This window comes from Schistocerca nitens, chromosome 6, assembly GCF_023898315.1.
Source record: "Schistocerca nitens isolate TAMUIC-IGC-003100 chromosome 6, iqSchNite1.1, whole genome shotgun sequence".
In the NCBI taxonomy this organism is placed as follows: domain Eukaryota; kingdom Metazoa; phylum Arthropoda; class Insecta; order Orthoptera; family Acrididae; genus Schistocerca; species Schistocerca nitens.
In genome coordinates, this window is record NC_064619.1 from 172,034,942 (window position 1) to 172,053,916 (window position 18,975).

An 18,975-nucleotide genomic window follows, 5' to 3' on the forward strand; every position below is an offset into this window, starting at 1 on the left:
ATCACAAAGGTAGAGCCATAATATTGACATTATTACACTTCAGAAAAGTATTTAATACTATAATCTTTGACATACTGCTAAAAAAAATGCGACGGCTAAAAATTTCAGATGATGCGCTGTAGTGGCTGAAAGATACTTGAAGGAGACGTCAGTTTCTTGCCCATGAAATTCGTTCTGGAATTAAGTTCTCCCAGGAATTGTTTTCACCCAATGAAATCTCGTCAGTTCTGACCCCTATAACTACCAAAATACGGCTCCTATGCCGATGACTTCCAGCTGTGCATAACTACCAGACCTGAAGGTATCAATAATTCCACCGGCCAGATGAATCAGATCAGTGTTCAGATGGCTGCAAAATATGAACTGAAACAAAATGTGAAGACCAAAATAATTTATGTAAATATGTGAAATTAATTGGTCCTTAATCCTGCGAACACTTCCCCACTATTTTCCGATACCACGTTAGATAACGGTGGAGGGTTTGGATGTACCTTTCAATAAGTACCTTAATTGGGTAGAAAATATTAGCATCACATTTAGTAAGATTTTTATGTGTTTCTACCGGTTCTAAATATATGTCCAGTGCCAGAATGAGATTTTCACTCTGCAGCGGAGTGTGCGCTGATACGAAACTTCCTGGCAGATTAAAACTGTGTGCCGGACCGAGACTCTAACTCGAGACCTTTGCCTGGTAGAACACTTGCCCGTGAAAGGCAAAGGTCCCGAGTTCGAGTCTCGGTCCGGCGCACAGTTTTAATCTGCCAGGAAGTTTCATATTTCCAGTGGTTGTGATACGCAAAGTAAGTAATCACTGGCTCTGTCGAACCTCCATGACAACGACGTTTTCGGCACCGCAGCTCAGGCATCTTAGAGGTAAATGTTCCTCTTTTACCTTGGCTGTATTTATTCATGAATACGCATTTATTTTCCCACGTTCGACCGATTCGACATGCATTCCATGTTTGCTTCTCTCCATTTCAAAATAGCTTAAAATCGAAATCAGCTGATCGTGGGCAAAGAAATGTGTGAAACTTCCTGGCAGATTAAAACTGTGTGCCCGACCGAGACTCGAACTCGGGACCTTTGCCTTTCGCGGGCAAGTGCTCTACCAACTGAGCTACCGAAGCCCGACTCACGCCCGGTACCCACAGCTTTACTTCTGCCACTACCTCGTCTCCTACCTTCCAAACTTTACAGAAGCTCTCCTGCGAACCTTGCAGAACTAGCACTCCTGAAAGAAAGGATATTGCGGGGACATGGCTTAGCCACAGCCTGGGGGATGTTTCCAGAATGAGATTTTCACTCTGCAGCGGAGTGTGCGCTGATATGAAACTTCCTGGCAGATTAAAACTGTGTGCCCGACCGAGACTCGAACTCGGGACCTTTGCCTTTAGCGGGCAAGTGCTCTACCAACTGAGCTACCGAAGCACGACTCACGCCCGGTACCCACAGCTTTACTTCTGTCAGTACCTCGTCTCCTACCTTCCAAACTTTACAGAAGCTCTCCTGCGAACCTGGAAACATCCCCCAGGCTGTGGCTAAGCCATGTCCCCGCAATATCCTTTCTTTCAGGAGTGCTAGTTCTGCAAGGTTCGTAGGAGAGCTTCTGTAAAGTTTGGAAGGTAGGAGACGAGGTACTGGCAGAAGTAAAGCTGTGGGTACCGGGCGTGAGTCGTGCTTCGGTAGCTCAGTTGGTAGAGCACTTGCCCGCATAAGGCAAAGGTCCCGAGTTCGAGTCTCGGTCGGGCACAAAGTTTTAATCTGCCAGGACGTTTCATATCAGCGCACACTCCGCTGCAGAGTGAAAATCTCATTCTGGAAAGAAATGTGTGTTCGCCACTAAACACAACTAAGATCGAACATGAATATGTCTTCCACCATTGGGGTATAAATCAACGTGGCACGAGAACTGAAAAATCTAGACTGTTAGAATTGCGATTGCTTATTTGCATTAGATCTGTAAAATCCGCCTGTCTGACCATAACGCCCAGGATGGCTGCGATCAGACAAGTTACGTGACACTTATACGCTGTACCTACTTCATAGGCTCGTCAGTGAACATGCTCTCGCAAGGACCTCACATTACGTATCAAGTACCTGCATCTCGTCATAATTACACAGCACCACGTCTTACTTATCCAGTATCCTGGCTGAGCCCATACATAAAACAAAAACGCTAAAACTCCTCCTTCATGGTTGCAGTCCACTTCTGGAAGAAGCCACACTGCACACTACGATCAGTGCACTGAAAGTGATCAGGGTGCCCTTACTCTTGTTTTCGCTATGTGGGAATGGTATGTTACAGGTATTTTACAGTCGCTCAGATTTACGGCAAGCAGTAGGGACTGTTACTAGAACAATGAATCGACTAAACATTAAACAATGCAGAAAAGATATAAAATACGGTATATACCAGAGTTGGAACTTAAGTAGTGGCAACTATTTATTCACAACCGATACAAAAGAGTTACGTGTTTGCACCTGTTACTGCCCTTCAAAGTAGTCACCAGTGTTGTGTAGAACCCGTTGCCAGCGATGCGGAAGGCGTAGTATACCGTTAGCAGATCCTGTTCAGTTGATCGTGCGAATGGAGCGGTCTGAAGTTATGGTGATTCTCGTGTACGGCTGTGATGGTGTCATCCTAACGCAAACGTTCCTCCACGGCAGACCGTCAATGCACAGTATTACTGTTCGTTTTTGGGGCGTCACCTGAGACCAGCTTTGCGAAAGAAGCGGTGACACTTTCTGCACAACCCACCCATCATTTTGCATGACAATGCGCGGGCGCACACAGCGCAAGCTGTGGCTGCTCTGTTCGGTTGATGGGACTGGGAGGTACTGTACCATCCACCATATTCCCCGGACTTAAGTCCTTGTGAGTTTGAGGTGCAAACTTGTAACTCTTTTATATGTTGAGAATAACCCCCGTAAATATACTGTAAAGGCACACTGTCTGAAAATCTGCGAAAACAGGATAAGAGAAACAATAGTAAGTGAACTCGAGTATACCTTTAATTCAAACGAAAAGCAGTCACACTTTGACAGTATGTAGGTTATCCGTCTGATCTGCTGAGTAGTCTACGTCGTTTGGCGCGAGGATACATCGGCAAACGATTTTTGGGTCAGCTTTGTTAACAAAATCAAACTCTCTCCATATGTACAGTGTGTTAACTTCAAGTTGGCCGATGAGCACCCTAGTCTTGAATCGTTAGAAATCGGAAGGCTTTGGCGGTTGATATTTTTGTTTTTGGCTGAGCCAATGTCACTCAGCTGACACTACTATGTGAGGTAGGCATCGTTGTCTCCTACGTCTGTGTGGTCTTCACTGCATTTCGTACTATTTCCTTCCCCCTTCATGCGTGACTTCTACTTTCGCGGAAGAGTGCAGCACAGGTTAAGGTGCCTGGACTGCTGGTAAGTTTGGCTTTTTTCCTCCGCAAATGTCAATCAGTGGCTGTCTAATTGGGGGCTGGACTTCCTTCCTGTTGACAGTTATCACACTGTATAGTTGTGCAAGTCAGTAATAATGCACGGCAGACCATAGTAGAACAGAAAATGTAAATAAAACTCCGGTTAATAATGCCGTGTGGCTAGGGCCTCCCGTCGGGTAGACCGTTGGCCTGGTGCAAGTCTTTCGAGTTGACGCCACTTCGGCGACTTGCGTGTCGATGGGGATGAAATGATGATGATAAGGACAACACAACACCCAGTCCCTGAGCGGAGAAAATCTGCGACCCAGCCGGGAATCGAACCCGAGCCGTTAGGTATGACATTCCATCGCACTGACCACTCAGCTACCAGGTGCCAATTTGTAATACTTAAAATGTGGTTTAGCAAATCAGAATTACGTCCAACGTATTATTCAAACGCTCGAAAATACAAACACTTTTATGTCCATGATCTATTCTTTCTAGGGTTTTAAAAATACTTCAGATCAAACGCACATAATCGTAAACTGTTATTGCAGTGGATCCCCGTTTATCTGGTCCTCTTTAAAACGGAATGATTTTTTTTTCTATTTCAGTATATTAACTGTACAGTATTTGATGATCTGGAAGTAAAATCAGCAACAGCCGATGACGACAGTCAGTAAATTTACATCCAGCCAACCGATTACACAGGTCGTGGACAGAACTGTTAGTAAATACACACTGAGTTGTACAGAACTGTATTCTCCCAGTTTGCTGCGAGTGTCAAATGACAAAGAGGAAGAATGTGGTAGTAGCTATGGGCAAAACGCTAGCTGCACTTCGTAAAATGGATAAATTAAAGCAGCAGACCGCTTTTTCCCAGTCTTGTGTCTAATTCACGATATAGTTACACAAACTGTCAACAGATGTCAGTACGATCGTGCTCTATGCGGAAGATGACATTACGGTCAACGAACAACCACCCCAGCGATGACGTCAGGGCACCAATAAAACGGGATAGTGTTTGCCGGGTAGTCCCACATCCACAGTCGCTGTGTACAAAGTCTAGACGGTGCAGTAGGGCAAGAGAAGACGCCTACCAGAATCTCTGCGGCGGAGGGCCATATGAAGAGTGAAAGCAGGACAGTCGCAAACTGCTGCGGTCCGTTGGCTTAATTTGGATCGTTCTGTTGCTTGTCGTATGTGGCGACGGTTCAAAGAGACGGAAACTATTCCGAAGATCACTGCGAGGCTATCCATGTGTGACATCCGAAAGAGGACTATTATTTGGTTGTAAGGGCACTACGGTACCGCCTCAGTACCGGATGACAACTGGATCCGACTTCGCGGCATCCACTGAATGTATTGTATTGAGAAAAACGGTGTGCAGAGGGCTTCAGCAGAGTGGCCTTTATTGTTGGAGACCTCCTGTATCTATACCTCTGACGCTTCTTCACAGAAGGGAACGTCTAGAGTGGAGTCGTCAACATGCCATCTAGGTGATCGAACAGTGGGCCAATGTTCTCTTCGCATTTGAGTCCCGATTTGGTCTAGTGAGTGATTCTTGGCGAATTCACATCTGAAGGACACATGGAACAGGGTTTCTGGACCCAAATATTGTGAAAAGAGATCGATATCGAGGAGGATCCATAACGATGTGGCAGGGACCACTCGACCACTCCAATAGCTCTTCATGAAATTGTATGGGTGCATCAGCAAGGTTTAACTGCTGACAGGTACCGTGAAGAGATCTTGGGATCTCATGTGCGGTTGTTGTGAGGGGCAATGTGCCCAGGCTTCGTAACGATGGATGGTAATGCTCGCCCTCACAGAGCACGGGTGGTTGATGTTTTCTTGGATATGGAAGATATTGCACAAATGGTGTGTCTTGCTCGCTCTCACGATTTGAATCCCAGAGTTCATGGCTGGGATGCACTAGGGAGACGGGTTGCATCATGTCAGCACCCACCAACCTCTCTCCAAGATTTTCGAGGAGCTCTGCAGTAAGAACGGGAGTTATTGCCTCATCATGAGACAAGTGACGTCATTCACAGCATGACCCGCCTTTTCAGGCTAGTACTGCTGCCAGAGGTGGTACACCTCAAGTTGAGCACTTGAACCAGCTGTCAGAATGTATGTGCAAATCCGTTAAGTTGGAAAAAAATGAACATTTTTGTCTATTGTTATGCATATTGCAGTTGTTTACGTTCCGTGTTCTTTACAGTATTTCTATTTTACTAACACTATTTCTACTCTTTTGTGGCAGAATAAGTGAAACCTTACAAAATTTCCGTTTGTTCCTTTAATTTTACACACCAGTCTGATTGTCGAACATTATTGCTTCTTAATGTGGTGTTGGAACTTTAGCCGCGTCGGATTGAAAGAATAACTGGAAATAATTGGAACACTGTTGTTTCGAAATGATTACAGAGCATAGTTTAGAGAATCGCAAGACAACAGAAAAACTACACGGTGGTTATAATTAGACTTTTGCAACTTGAGAGGATTCCCATTTGTAAGGACATGCAGAAGAGAAATAACGAATAAACCATGGAAGGAAACACGTTTTAATTTCCACACTTGAGGATAACTTTTGTTAATTGCGTACCATTTTTACTTTCTAAGCTCGTGTGCTACACCAGGATGACACACTGTGTCAGCATTCTCAGCAATGGTAACAGTAACTTCTTCAACAATTTTTGGCACAATTAACCGTCAGCCTCTCCCAGGAGCAAATCCGAAATCGCCAGTTAATTTGAATTTCTGAATCGTGTTCCTCAACCAGCAGCACTATTGTTGGTGTTTTGATAACGCTGCTTTACGAGTAAAGCCCTACTCATCTTGTCCAGAACCATGTTGACTTTCTGCAGCTGTAATGCATATTGATGCCTGTGTTTCATCTTTACGTCGCCATATCAGTACCGGCGCCTAATGGCACGCCACGATACTAACACTCCTAACAAAGCAAATCCTGCAGCGCACAGTCTGAAAATCATTTTTATGAAATTCGGTACCGTTAAGGTAAATACTTTTCCGTCTACACTGGCTCAGCTATCGGAAGTTTAGTTATAACCACCCTCAACCGTGGATTTACTTTCAAAATCGTTTGGTAAAGAATTTACTTTATTTACTAGATTCATCAAGAACATTAACACATTTAATCACACTATGTGAGCGTGGAAGTAGTTGCCAGTGGGTAACTGATGAAAACAAATTTCTTTCAACAAATGGAAATTTTATTCCTAAAAACCTTTTCTTTTTTAAAGAAAAAGAAACAGATTTAAAAATTATAATCAGAAAGCACCCTCTAAATATCAAGTTACAATTTATTCAGAGGCAGAAATAACAATTTTTTTTGACAGTATGAGCTTTCGGGCTGAGAACCTTGTTGCTCCCTTTTAACACGGCCGTAGTCACGATCGCTAACAACAACCTCTGAAAGACTACACTGGTGCAAATCTGCAACACACTAGATTACATTAAACTAAAAATTTTAATAACTCACACAAACACATAAACTATGCACCCCATAGGAGGGATGGAAATGGTATAAAATACTCACATTAAATAAAATTACTTGCCACCGAAAGTGCAACTTGTTTTTAAAAGAAAACTCTTACGGTGTAAGGGTGGCAACTTATATACTAAAATGATCATTTAAATAAAAACCCATGAAATGCAGTCTTATATAAAATGTACAGACATGCTCTACATTACACATATACTGCCTCTCAAGATGATAGGCAAGATAAAAACATATTTCAGGAATTCGGCCTTTACACATTAAGCAATAAATTCGTTAACACCGAATCCGACAAGCATGACAGAGGCAGCTATTAACGTATGGCAGACCGACAGACAGACAGACGCTAACTGCCTAACAAATGCGGACGAGAGACAGACGAGCAAGATGGGGACGAAAGAAAACAAGTAGAATTTAACAAGTAAATGAAACAACATATCACGAATCACTTAACTTCTAATAAACTGCGATGTCTGGCGAAGACCTGGCGCAGCACCCCCAAATCGCTCTCCCGAACCGTCCGCTGCCAGCCGCTTCAACGGATGCAGGAAGGCGCGCCAATCTCCCGTCTCACGGCGTCGCAGCTCGCACCGGCCAGACCGATGTCGCAGGTTGGCTCCTGTTGCTCTCAAGTCGGCCGCGAAGCCCCAACCCCCTCGCTATACGGCGCGGCCCACTGGACTGACGTGGCGGCCTCACATGCGCCGACGCTCAAGACGGACAAGTCATCTTTTTGTCACCCAGTGCACGACCGACCAACCGATCGATCCAACCGCCAATGATCATTGCCTGAACAAACTCGAGCAGACTGGCGGCCTAACACATACTAGCACTCCGGACGACAGACAGACACTGACTGCCCCTCACTAACCTGGTTGACCAACTGACTCGCCGAGCCTGACAGACTAACTGTCTGCCGAGCTCATAGCGCCCCTTAAATGCACGTGAACAGGCAACTTTTCCCCTTTTCCACCAAAGGGAGACACCAAAGCTGCGATTGCCACAGCGGCGCCACCGCCAGAACGGAGGGCGACTGCTTTACACTAGGCGCTGCGGCGCGCTCTTCAAAACAGAAATTTTTACCACGGCTCACACCCTGTACGACTTAACATCTGCATCTGTATTCCGAAAGCCAGCTTACGCTGTGTGGCACCGGGTACTTCGTGTACCAGTATCACTCCCCCCTTTTCCTGTTTCAGTCGTGAGTGGTTCGGAGGAAGAACGATTGCTGGCAGGTCACCATATAGGCTCGCCTCTCTCTGATTTTATCTTCACTGTCTTTTCGCAAGGTATACGTAAGAGGAAGCAGTACGTTGGCTGACTCTTCTAGAAACGTACGCTCACGGACTTTTAACACTGTGCGTCACACCGTGATGCAGAACGCCTCTTCTACAGCGTTGTTCCACTGGAGTTTGCTGAGCATCTGCCTGACGCTTTAGAGCCTACTAAATGAACCTGAAACGAAACGAAAGAATAATATACAGAAGAACGGAAAAGAAAATTAAGGACGTGTTAGATCAGACTCAGTTTGGCTTTAGGAAAGGCAAAGGCACCAGAGAGGCAATCCTGAAAATGGAAGGAAGATTAAAGAAAAATAAAGCCACGTTTATAGGATTTGTCGACCTAGAAAAAGCGTTCGACAATATAAAATGGTGCAGGATATTCGAAATTCCGAAAGAAATAGAGGTAAGCTGTAGGGAGAGACCGGTAATATACAGTATGTACAAGAACGAAGAGGCAATAATATGAATGGACGACCAAGAACGAAATGCTCGTATTAAAAAGGGTGTTAGACAGGGATGAAATCTTTCGCCCCAACTGTTCAATCTGTACATCGAAGAAGCAATGATGGAAATAAAAGAAAGATTCAGGAGTGGAAATAAAATTCAAGGTGAGAAGGTATCAGTGATACGATTCGCCGATGACACTGCTATCCTGAGTCAAAGTGAATAACAATTACATGATCTGCTAAACGGAATGGACAGTGTAATGAGTACAGTATATGGATTGAGAGTAAATGGAAGAAAGCCGAAAGTAATGAGAAGTGGCAGAAATGAGAACAGTGAGCAAATTAACATCGGGATTGATAGTCACGAAGTAGATGAAGTTAAGGTATTCTGCTACCAAGGCACGAAATAGCCAATGATGGACAGAGCAAGGAGGACATCAAAAAGCAGAATAGCACTGGCAAAAAGGAGCATTCCTGGCCAAGAGAAGTGTACTAATATCAAACATAGGCCTTAATTTGTGGAAGGTATTGCTGAAAATGTACGTCCGGACTACAGCATAGAATGGTAGTGAAACGTGGACGGTGGGAACGAGAATGGAAGCATTTGAGATGTAGTGCTACAGACGAATGTTGAAAATTAGGTGGACTCATGAGGTAAGGAATGAAGAGGTTCTGCGCAGAATCGGAGAGGAAAGGAATATGTGGAAAACACTGACAAGGAGAATGGACAGGATGACAGGACGTCTCTTAAGATATGAGGGGCTGACTTCCATGGTGCTAGGGGGAACTGTAGAAACCAAAAACTGTAGAGGAAGATAGAGCTTGGAATACACCCAGCAGATAATTGAGGACGTAGGTTGCAAGTGGTACTCGGAGATGAAGAGGTTAGTACAGGAGAGGAATTCGAGGAGGGCCGCAACAAAACAATCAGAAGACTGATGACTCAAAAAAAAAAAAAAAAAAAGGGGGGGGGGGGGCGAAGCGTGCTGCTCTTCTTGGGATCTTCTCTATTTCCTGTATCAGTCTTATCTCGTATATTTCCCAGACCGCCGAGCAATATTCAAGTATTGGTAGAACGAGGATTTTGTAAGTTACCTTCTTTGTTGATCTACATTTCCTATGAATTCTTCCAATGAATCTCAGTCTGGCGTCTGCCTTTATCGAAGTTTAATTTTACGTGGCCGTTTCACTTTGAAATTCTACATTCGCATACTTCTATGCGTAACATGGTAGTGTAAGTGATGCAAACGTGTAATCATACAACTACGGTTCTTCCTGTCAATGTTCGTGAGCGCAACACGTTACGTATGTTTATGTTGTTTATCAGTTGGCACTCCTATATCAAGCGTCGATCTCTGCAGGTTTTCCTGCATTTCACTGTGATTTTCTAGTGATGCAACTTTTGAAGAATGCTGATTCTACAACACTCTCTTGGGGTACGCCTGAAGTTACTTTTACATCTGCAGACTTCTCTGTTGGGATTGTCATGCTGTGTTCTGTTTAGTAGGAACTCTTCAATAAAATGACACAGTTGGTCTGACATTTCTATTCCTGTATTTTGTTCCTTAGACGGTAGTTTGTAACTATATCGAAGGCCTTCCAGAAGGCAGGTAACAAGACATCTACCTGGGCGCCTTTATCTATTATTTTCCGGGCCTCGTGAACGAACAGGGTGAGCTGGATTTCACGTGATCGTTGTTTTTGGAACTCATGTTGACTCATACGAAGGAGATTTTCGGTCTCCAGGGATGTCATAATACGCGGGCATAAAACATGTTCCAAAATTCTGCAGTAGTCAGAGGTATGTAGGCTTCCAGTTCTGTGCGTCTTTCCGACAATCCTTCTTGAAAACAGAAATGGCCTGAGCTTTTTCCCAGTCATTAGAGACGCTTCGTTCCTCTAGATACCTACGTTATCCTGCTCCTAGAGAGGGGCAATCTCTTTCGCATGCTCCACGTAGAACTGTACTGATATCCCGTCAGGTCCGGTGGACTTTCCTCTGTTGACCGATTTCACTTGCTGTTATATCCCATGCGTCGATTTAAAGGAGGAACTACAGTGCGATCTTTTTCTGTGAAACAATATTGGGAAAAAAGTTTAGTATTTAGGCCATTTCTGTGTCATCCTCTGTTTCTGTGGCATTGTGGTCACGGTCACAGTGTGTCCGCACAGATGTCTTCGATCCGTTTACTGATTTGATGTAAGACCAAAACTTCTTAGGTTTTTTTCTAAGTCGGTAGAAAGAATTTTACTTTCGAACTCTTTGAACGCTTCACGCATGGCTGCCCTTTGACTTACTCCTACGCAAAGAATGCTGACTCGCTAGATGACACACTTTCCGTGTGTTTCAGTGCAAAGAGTGATAATAGTGTTCCGATATCAGGCCAGAAGTTACAGGAGAAAGCGATAAGTTTAAACAAGAAGCTTTCTAATAATCCAGCCTTCACAGGCAGCCAAGGTTGGTTACAAATGTGGAAAGAACAACATGGAATACGTTATCTGTCAATAACTAGTGAAAGCCATCAGGGAATAGAGTAGCTGCAGAAAGTTTCAAACAGTAATTTTTTCATTTCCGGATTTTCTGTATTTTCGATAATCTGCATTTCTTACGGACACAACTGGTCAGAATAAACGAGCTTCTACGATATTTTTAGTTCAGAGTTGCAAACGTCTAATTTTCCCACTATGGGGTAATTTTTTTCCGGAAAAATGGCAGGGCATGGGGGCCCCTGGACGGTGTGGGCTTGTAGTATGTGATACATGTGCTATATAGCACCCCTGAGTACTTAGAGAATTTAACGTTGTATCTCTTGCCTTTTGCTGCTTTAGCAGCGACTGGTAGTCCGTCGTAATGCCAATCATAGGAAGAAACTTTCAATATTTTGTACATCAATATTATTCAGTGACAACTTTCATAAATTGCCTGCTATTACGATTTTCTCCTCTGTGATTCATTTAATTTTGATGCTATGCACCATGCGAGTCCGTTTTGCATAACGAAGTGCTTCGGCTTGACTATCACGAGCAAGTGTACTCTGTGCACAGAATAACAACGGCAGTTTTTGGAACTACACGCAGAGATGCATGCCAACGACGTATTCGTTCATTATTGATTTGTACTGTATTTTTCGTCCGAAGAGGAGAATAATACGGACTGCAAAAGACTGTGCATAGAGTTCAGTTGCCGGCCGCTGTGGTCGAGCGGTTCAGTTTTCAAATTTCTGTGAGTTCATGTAAACTCCGTTTCTGCAGAACAGGACGTAGCGCTCCCCCTATCGCCAGGTTAATAGTTTGGGTCATGAAAAGTTAAAATCTGTATGCCGCCATAGAGAGAAAAACAATACTATACCTCTATTGAATGTGTTATTGATTGTTTATATAGTTTTCAAAAGTCTGTACTGTTTCACTAATGCATTCTTAGAACCACAGACCGAAACAAATTTCTGCATTCGAGAAATTTCCCTGAATTAGGCTCTGTTATTCATTTTGATAAGATCGCAGTCGTGTATTTTAAAATTATGAATATCAGAAATTTTTAATTATAATTAACATTGCCGTGAGCACCATTTCCATCTTATTTCCAGTATTCAATAGCACTATTTTGATCTTAATCACATTATTAGACATTTATAGAGGTAGCATTGTTCCCGAATCCTCCAGAATACTTGGATTTTGATCCTAGACTAAACAGTAAACTAGACCTTCCGTGTGAATGATCTGTGGCTTTTCACGGGAATATACGCTATTTAGGAACCTCCCAGTAGAGTGGTATTGTTTACCGAAAAGAAACAATCTGACCTGGAGGCGAGGCTAGGTCGGTAGAGGTGTCTGTAGAAAGTTCAAGTCGCGCTCCACCACAAGTTCATTTTCATTCTCGCTCTTTCCTTAACTATCATTTGCTTCGTGCGTTGCTTATTCGTGTTTAGCTTCTCAATGCCGCCAATTTCGCTGAAATTGGGCGCGTATTCGCTAAAAGTGCTGTAGGCATTCAAACAGGGCAACTTTCTAATAGAAGGAACTAAAGCTCGTGGCGAGTTTAGTTTTAGCGTAAGTGCAGCACAAACATTTTAAAAGAGTGAATAACCGTCTGAACTTAGTTTCTAAATATCGACGGCACTGCGATCGCAGTTGGTACTATCATGCTCACGCCACTAGACATATCGCGCAATTTTCCGCGTCTGCGTCAACGGCACCCTTGTTGGTGACGTCATCATATACAGATTAGAGACAGATCCAATGTCACTGCCGGGCAACGACGCAATATGCGGCAATCCTGCTTCAAGTACCTCGCTGCATTTCCTCCTCCCTTGCATTCTGCTTTCTTACACTGCGAACCTCCTTGCGTATGGTGGAAGGGGTGAGGAGGAGGGGGGGGGGAAGGAGGGTGCAAGTTCGGTACCAATATCTTTTCTCCCATCCCCTGTCCGAATGACGTAACTTCTTTGATGTTCTCGTTGTGAACATCTCACGAGACGAATGTGGGAGAAAGCGATATGTTGCCCGACCTTTCCCGGGACCTATGCTCTCGCAACGTCAACAGATAACCCTTCCGTGATGCACACCGCCTCTCTTTTAGTGTGCGCCATGGAATTTGTTGATCATCTGCGTAACGCTCTCGTGTCGACTAGGCGGTCCTGTGACGATACATAGAAAGAAAGATCCTTTATCATTTAGCTACAATATACCAGGTCAGCAACTGGAAGCAGTTAATTCCATAAATTATCTGGGAGTAGGCATTAGGAGTGATTTAAAATGGAATTACCATATAAAATTAATCGTCGGTAAAGCAGATGCCAGACTGAGATTCATTGGAACAATCCTAAAGAATTGCAGTCAGAAAACAAAGGAAGTAGGTTACAGTACACTTGTTCGCCCACTGATCGAATACTGCTCACCGGCGTGGGATCCGCACCACACAGGGTTGATAGAAGAGATAGAGAAGATCCAACGGAGAGCAGCGCGCTTCGTTACAGGATCATTTAGTAATCGCGAAAGCGTTACGGAGATGATAGATAAAATCCAGTGGAAGACTCTGCAAGAGAGACGCTCAGTAGGTCGGTATGGGCTTTTGTTGAAGTTTCGAGAACATACCTTCACCGAGAAGTCAAGCTGTATATTGCTCCCTCGTACGTATATCTCGCGAAGACACCATGAGGACAAAATCAGAGAGATTAGAGCCTACACAGAGGCATACCGACAATCTTTCTTTCCACGAACAATACGAGACTGGAATAGAAGGGAGGACCGATAGAGGTACTCAAGGTACCCTCCGCCACACACCGTCAGGTTGGTTGCGGAGTATGGATGTAGATGTAGATACACGCCACTCTTCGTTGGATCTCCTCTGTGTCTTCTATTAATCTATCCTGCTAACGGCCCAAAATTAACAAGCAGTACTCAAGAATCAATCGAACAAATGGTTTGTAAGCCACTGTTTATGTGGTTGAATTACATTTCATTAAGATTCTTCCAACACATCTGACATCTGCTGTTCCTACAATCTGTTTTATGTAGCCATCCCACTTTAGATCGTTCCGAATGGTTAGCCTTTCGTATTTTACAGGAGTTACTTTTTGCAATGATTTGTCACCAATTTATTCCCCTATTTGTATGAATTTCGTTATTTATTTGCGTTCGGGAGCAACTGCCAGACCTCGCATGAATCATGGACTGTATTCAGTACTCCCTATAATTCGTTGCAATCTTCTGGCGTTACTAAATCCCTACAGACAAGTGCGTTGTTTGCGAACTGTCTCTTACAGTTTCCGATGTTATCCACTAGATGCCTTATATAAATTGTAGACAGTAACGGTCCTGTCACACTTCCTGATACTGCTTTTAGGTCTGTCGATCTTTTTCTGCTCAGAACTGTGTGGTGAGTCCTAGCTGGAAGAAAGACCTCAATCCAATCACAAATCTCGTCCGATTTAGTTTAGGATTGTTGATATTTTTAAAAATATCGTGAATCCAATACATCGACATTTAAAGAATTATCATAATCGGCCCAAGATGTTTCGAAAAAATGTATCGATATGTTGACGGTAAAAATATCGACGGGCCGACCTATAAAAATATCGGCTGCACATTGTTAATATACTGTCGGTTTTAGAGCTTTATATTTGATTTATTATTACGAGGGCGGTTCAGAAAGTAACCTCCGATTGGTCACAGTGCGGGTTGTGGGGGGAGTAGCGACGCCATCTGTGCGTTCACGCACTCAACAGGTCAGTCGGCATCAAGCCGTGGTCGAGTGAACGTCGTACCTGCGCTAGTTTAGTTTTTGTGGCAGTTTGAAATGTGTGCTGCAATAGAAAGCCCCGCCAAATGTGAAGTGCGTGCTGTCATAAGGTTTTTTACAGCCAAAGGATATTCTGCAGCAGCTATTCATCGTGAGCTTTGTGCCGTGTACGGACCAAGAGTTATGTGTGAAGGAGTTGTCCGTGAATGGGTACGTTTATTTAAAAGTGGACGAGAAAACGTTCATGATGAAGAGAGGAGTGGTAGACCATCATTGGTGACTGACGAACTCGTTCAGACAGTTGATGCAAAAGTTCGTGAAAATCGACGTTTCTCAATGTCGGAGTTGTCTACTGGTTTTCCACAGATTTCTAAGACTCTCTTGTACGAGATAGTGACAGCAAGATTGGGTTACCGTAAGTTCTGTGCACGATGGGTGCCCAAAATTCTTACCGACCACCACAAAACTCAAAGAATGGCCTCTGCATTAGACTTTCTGTCACGTTATGAGGACGAAGGAGAACCATTGTTAAACAGAACCGTGACCGGTGACGAAACCTGGATTAAGTACGTGAACCCTGAGACAAAAGAACAATCAAAGATGTGGGCACACTCAAATTCGCCTACCAAACCAAGAAAAGCCTCGCAAGATTTTTCTGCCAGAAAACTGATGGCAACGGTGTTTTGGGATGCCAAAGGGGTGTTGTTGGTTGAATTCATGGAACGTGGTACGACCATTAATCAAGATGTGTACTGTGAAACAATAAAAAAGTTACGACGGGCTATACAGAACAAACGCCGTGGTATGCTGACTTCCGGTATCGTTTTTTTGCACGATAACGCCCGTCCTCACTCTGCTCGCAGAACAACGGCCCTTCTTGAGTCCTTCAAGTGGAACGTTATCAACCATCCACCTTACAGCCCAGACCTGGCGCCAAGTGATTATCACCTCTTCATGCATTTGAAGAAATGGCTCGGGTCACAGCGGTTTGATGACGACGAAGAGCTCAAAGATGCGGTCACAGGCTGGCTCCAGGCACAAGCGGGTGATTTTTATGCAGAAGGAATTTCAAAGCTTGTGAAGAGATACGATAAGTGCCTCAATCGCTATGGAGACTACGTAGAAAAATAGTGCAAAGATGTAGTTGTAAGATGTATATATTAAAATATTTTTATTTAACTTGGTGTATTTTTTTAAATCAACCGGAGGTTACTTTCTGAACGGCCCTCGTAGATATTCTGTACATCAACAAGCTAGCAGCCTGCCCATCCTCCATAGAACAAGAATTGTAAGGAAAACGAGGCACGTTCATGCTTGGCGACAACCGCTTTGCCAACAATGGTAACTGCACACAAGTGGCACAATGGAAGGTGTCGGATGGGTCCCACGTTCAGTTTGTCACATATCGGATTTGTCCGGAAACTTCACGTCAACTTTCCTGGTATTTCATTTCTGTAAACGCCAGATACCTAGAAGTTGTGGTGACCAAATTGCGTGGTAATGTAAATGTCGAGGGACTAGGGCCTCGAGTCGGTTAGACCGTTCGCCGGGTGCAAATCTTTCGATTTAAGTTAAACATTGCACTTTCTGTTGGTGGCGCCGAGCGCCGATTACGTCAGCATTTGCCCTCATACGTCTCCGCCCATTGCAAAGGCCGGTCTAGTCATTTAGATTCTTGTTTTATACCACAACTGGTGCGCTATTGCTTCACATCGGAAATCTTGTTACTCCACTCACACCGCCATCCCCCAACCCCCTCATTCGGATTTCTTCTTTGTGCCCCCTATTCTCCCTTCACACAGTCGAAGAGAAAGACTGGACGTTATGATAGCTCAAAAACTAGTAAGACTCCTTCTCACGCTGAAAGTAAAATAATGTTCCACTACAATTTCAAACATTTAGTGGAAATCGCGAAATCAAAATATAAAACGTAAATATCGACAGTTGATACTGCCAAATCGGTATACCTGATAAAGTATATCGCCGGGATATCTCATGTCGATACATTCTGGACACAAACATAGAAATATATATATTTTATCAACAGCTGGAATTTCATTCACTAAACGATAGCGCGAAACTGTATTGAATGCATTTCTGAAGTCAAGGGCAATGTTGCCTACTGCATTCTGCATCTTATGGACGAACAGAGAGAGCTGAGTTTGGTTGTTGTTGTTGTCTTCAGTCCAGAGACTGGTTTGATGCAGCTCTCCATGCTACTCTATCCTGTGCAAGCTTCTTCATCTCCCAGTACCTACTGCAACCTACATCCTTCTGAATCTGCTTAGTGTATTCATCCCTTGGTCTCCCTCTACGATTTTTACCCTCCACGCTGTCCTCCAATACTAAATTTGTGATCCCCTGATGCCTCGGATCATGTCTTGCCAACCGGTCTCTTCTTCTTGTCAAGTTGTGCCTCACACTCCTCTGCTCCCCAATCCTATTCAATACCCCCTCATTAGATATGTGATCTACCCATCTAATCTTCAGCATTGTTCTGCAGCACCACATTTCGAAAGCTTCTATTCTCTTCTTGTCCAAACTATTTATCTTCCATGTTTCACTTCCATACTTGGCTACACTCCATACAAATACTTTTAGAAATGACTTCCTGACACATCTATACTCGATGTTAACAAATTTCTCTTTTTCAGAAACGCATTCCTTGCCATCGCCAGTCTACGTTTTATATCCTCTCTATTTCGACCACCATCAGTTATTTTGCTCCCCAAACAGAAAAAAACCATTTACTACTTTAAGTGTCTCATTTCCTAATCTAATTCCCTCAGCATCACTCGATTTAATTCGACTACATTCCATTATTCTCGTTTTGCCTTCGTTGATGTTCATCTTATATCCTCCTTTCAAGACACCGTCCATTCCGTTCAACTGCTCTTCCAGGTCCATTACTGTCTCTGACAGAATTACAATGTCATCGGCGAACGTCAAGGATTTTACTTCTTCTCCATGGATTTTAATACCTACTCCGAATTTTTCTTTTGTTTCCTTTACTGCTTGCTCAGTATACAGATTGATAACATCGGGGATAGGCTACAACCCTGTCTCACTCCCTTCCCAACTACTGCTTCTCTTTCATGCCCCTTGACTCTTATAACTGCAATCTGGTTTCCATAAAAATTGTAAATAGCCTTTCCCTCCCTGTATTTGACCCCTGCCACCTTCAGAATTTGAAAGAGAGCATTCCAGTCAACATTGTCAAAAGCTTTCTCTAAGTCTACAAATGCTAGAAACGTAGGTTTGCCTTTGCTTCATCTGTTTTCTAAGATAAGTCGTAGGGTCTGTATTGCCTCACGTGTTCCAACATTTCTACAGAATTCAAACTGATCTTCGCCGAAGTCGGCTTCTACCAGTTTTTCCATTCGTCTGTAAAGAATTCGTGTTAGTATTTTGCAGCCGTGACTTATTAAACTGATAGTTCGGTAATTTTCACATCTGTCAACACCTGCTTTCTTTGGGATTGGAATTATTATATTCTTCTTGAAGTCTGAGGGTATTTCGCCTGTCTCATGCATCTTACAAAGCAGATGGTAGAGTTTTGTCATGACCGGCTCTCCCAAGGCCGTCAGGAGTTCTAATGGAATGTTGTCTACTCCCGGAGCCTTGTTTCGATTCAGGTCTTTCAGTGCTCTATCAAACTCTTCATCCAGTATCAGATCTCCCATTTCGTCTTCATCTACATCCTCTTCCATTTCCATAATATTGTCCTCAAGTACATCGCCCTTGTATAGTCTCTTTACATACTCCTTCCACCTTTCTGCGTTCCCTTCTTTGCTTAGAACTGGGTTTCCATCTGAGCTCTTGATATTCATACAAGTGATTCTCTTTTCTCCAAACGTCTCTTTAATTTTCCCGTAGGCGGTATCTATCTTACCTCTAGTGGTATATGCGTCTACATCCTTTTTGTCCTCTAGCCATCCCTGCGCTTACCCATTTTGCACTTCCCATCAAACTCATTTTTGAGACGTTTGCATTCCTTTTTGCCTGCTTCATTTACTGCATTTTTATATTTTCTCCTTTCATCAATTAAATTCAATATTTCTTCTGTTACCCAAGG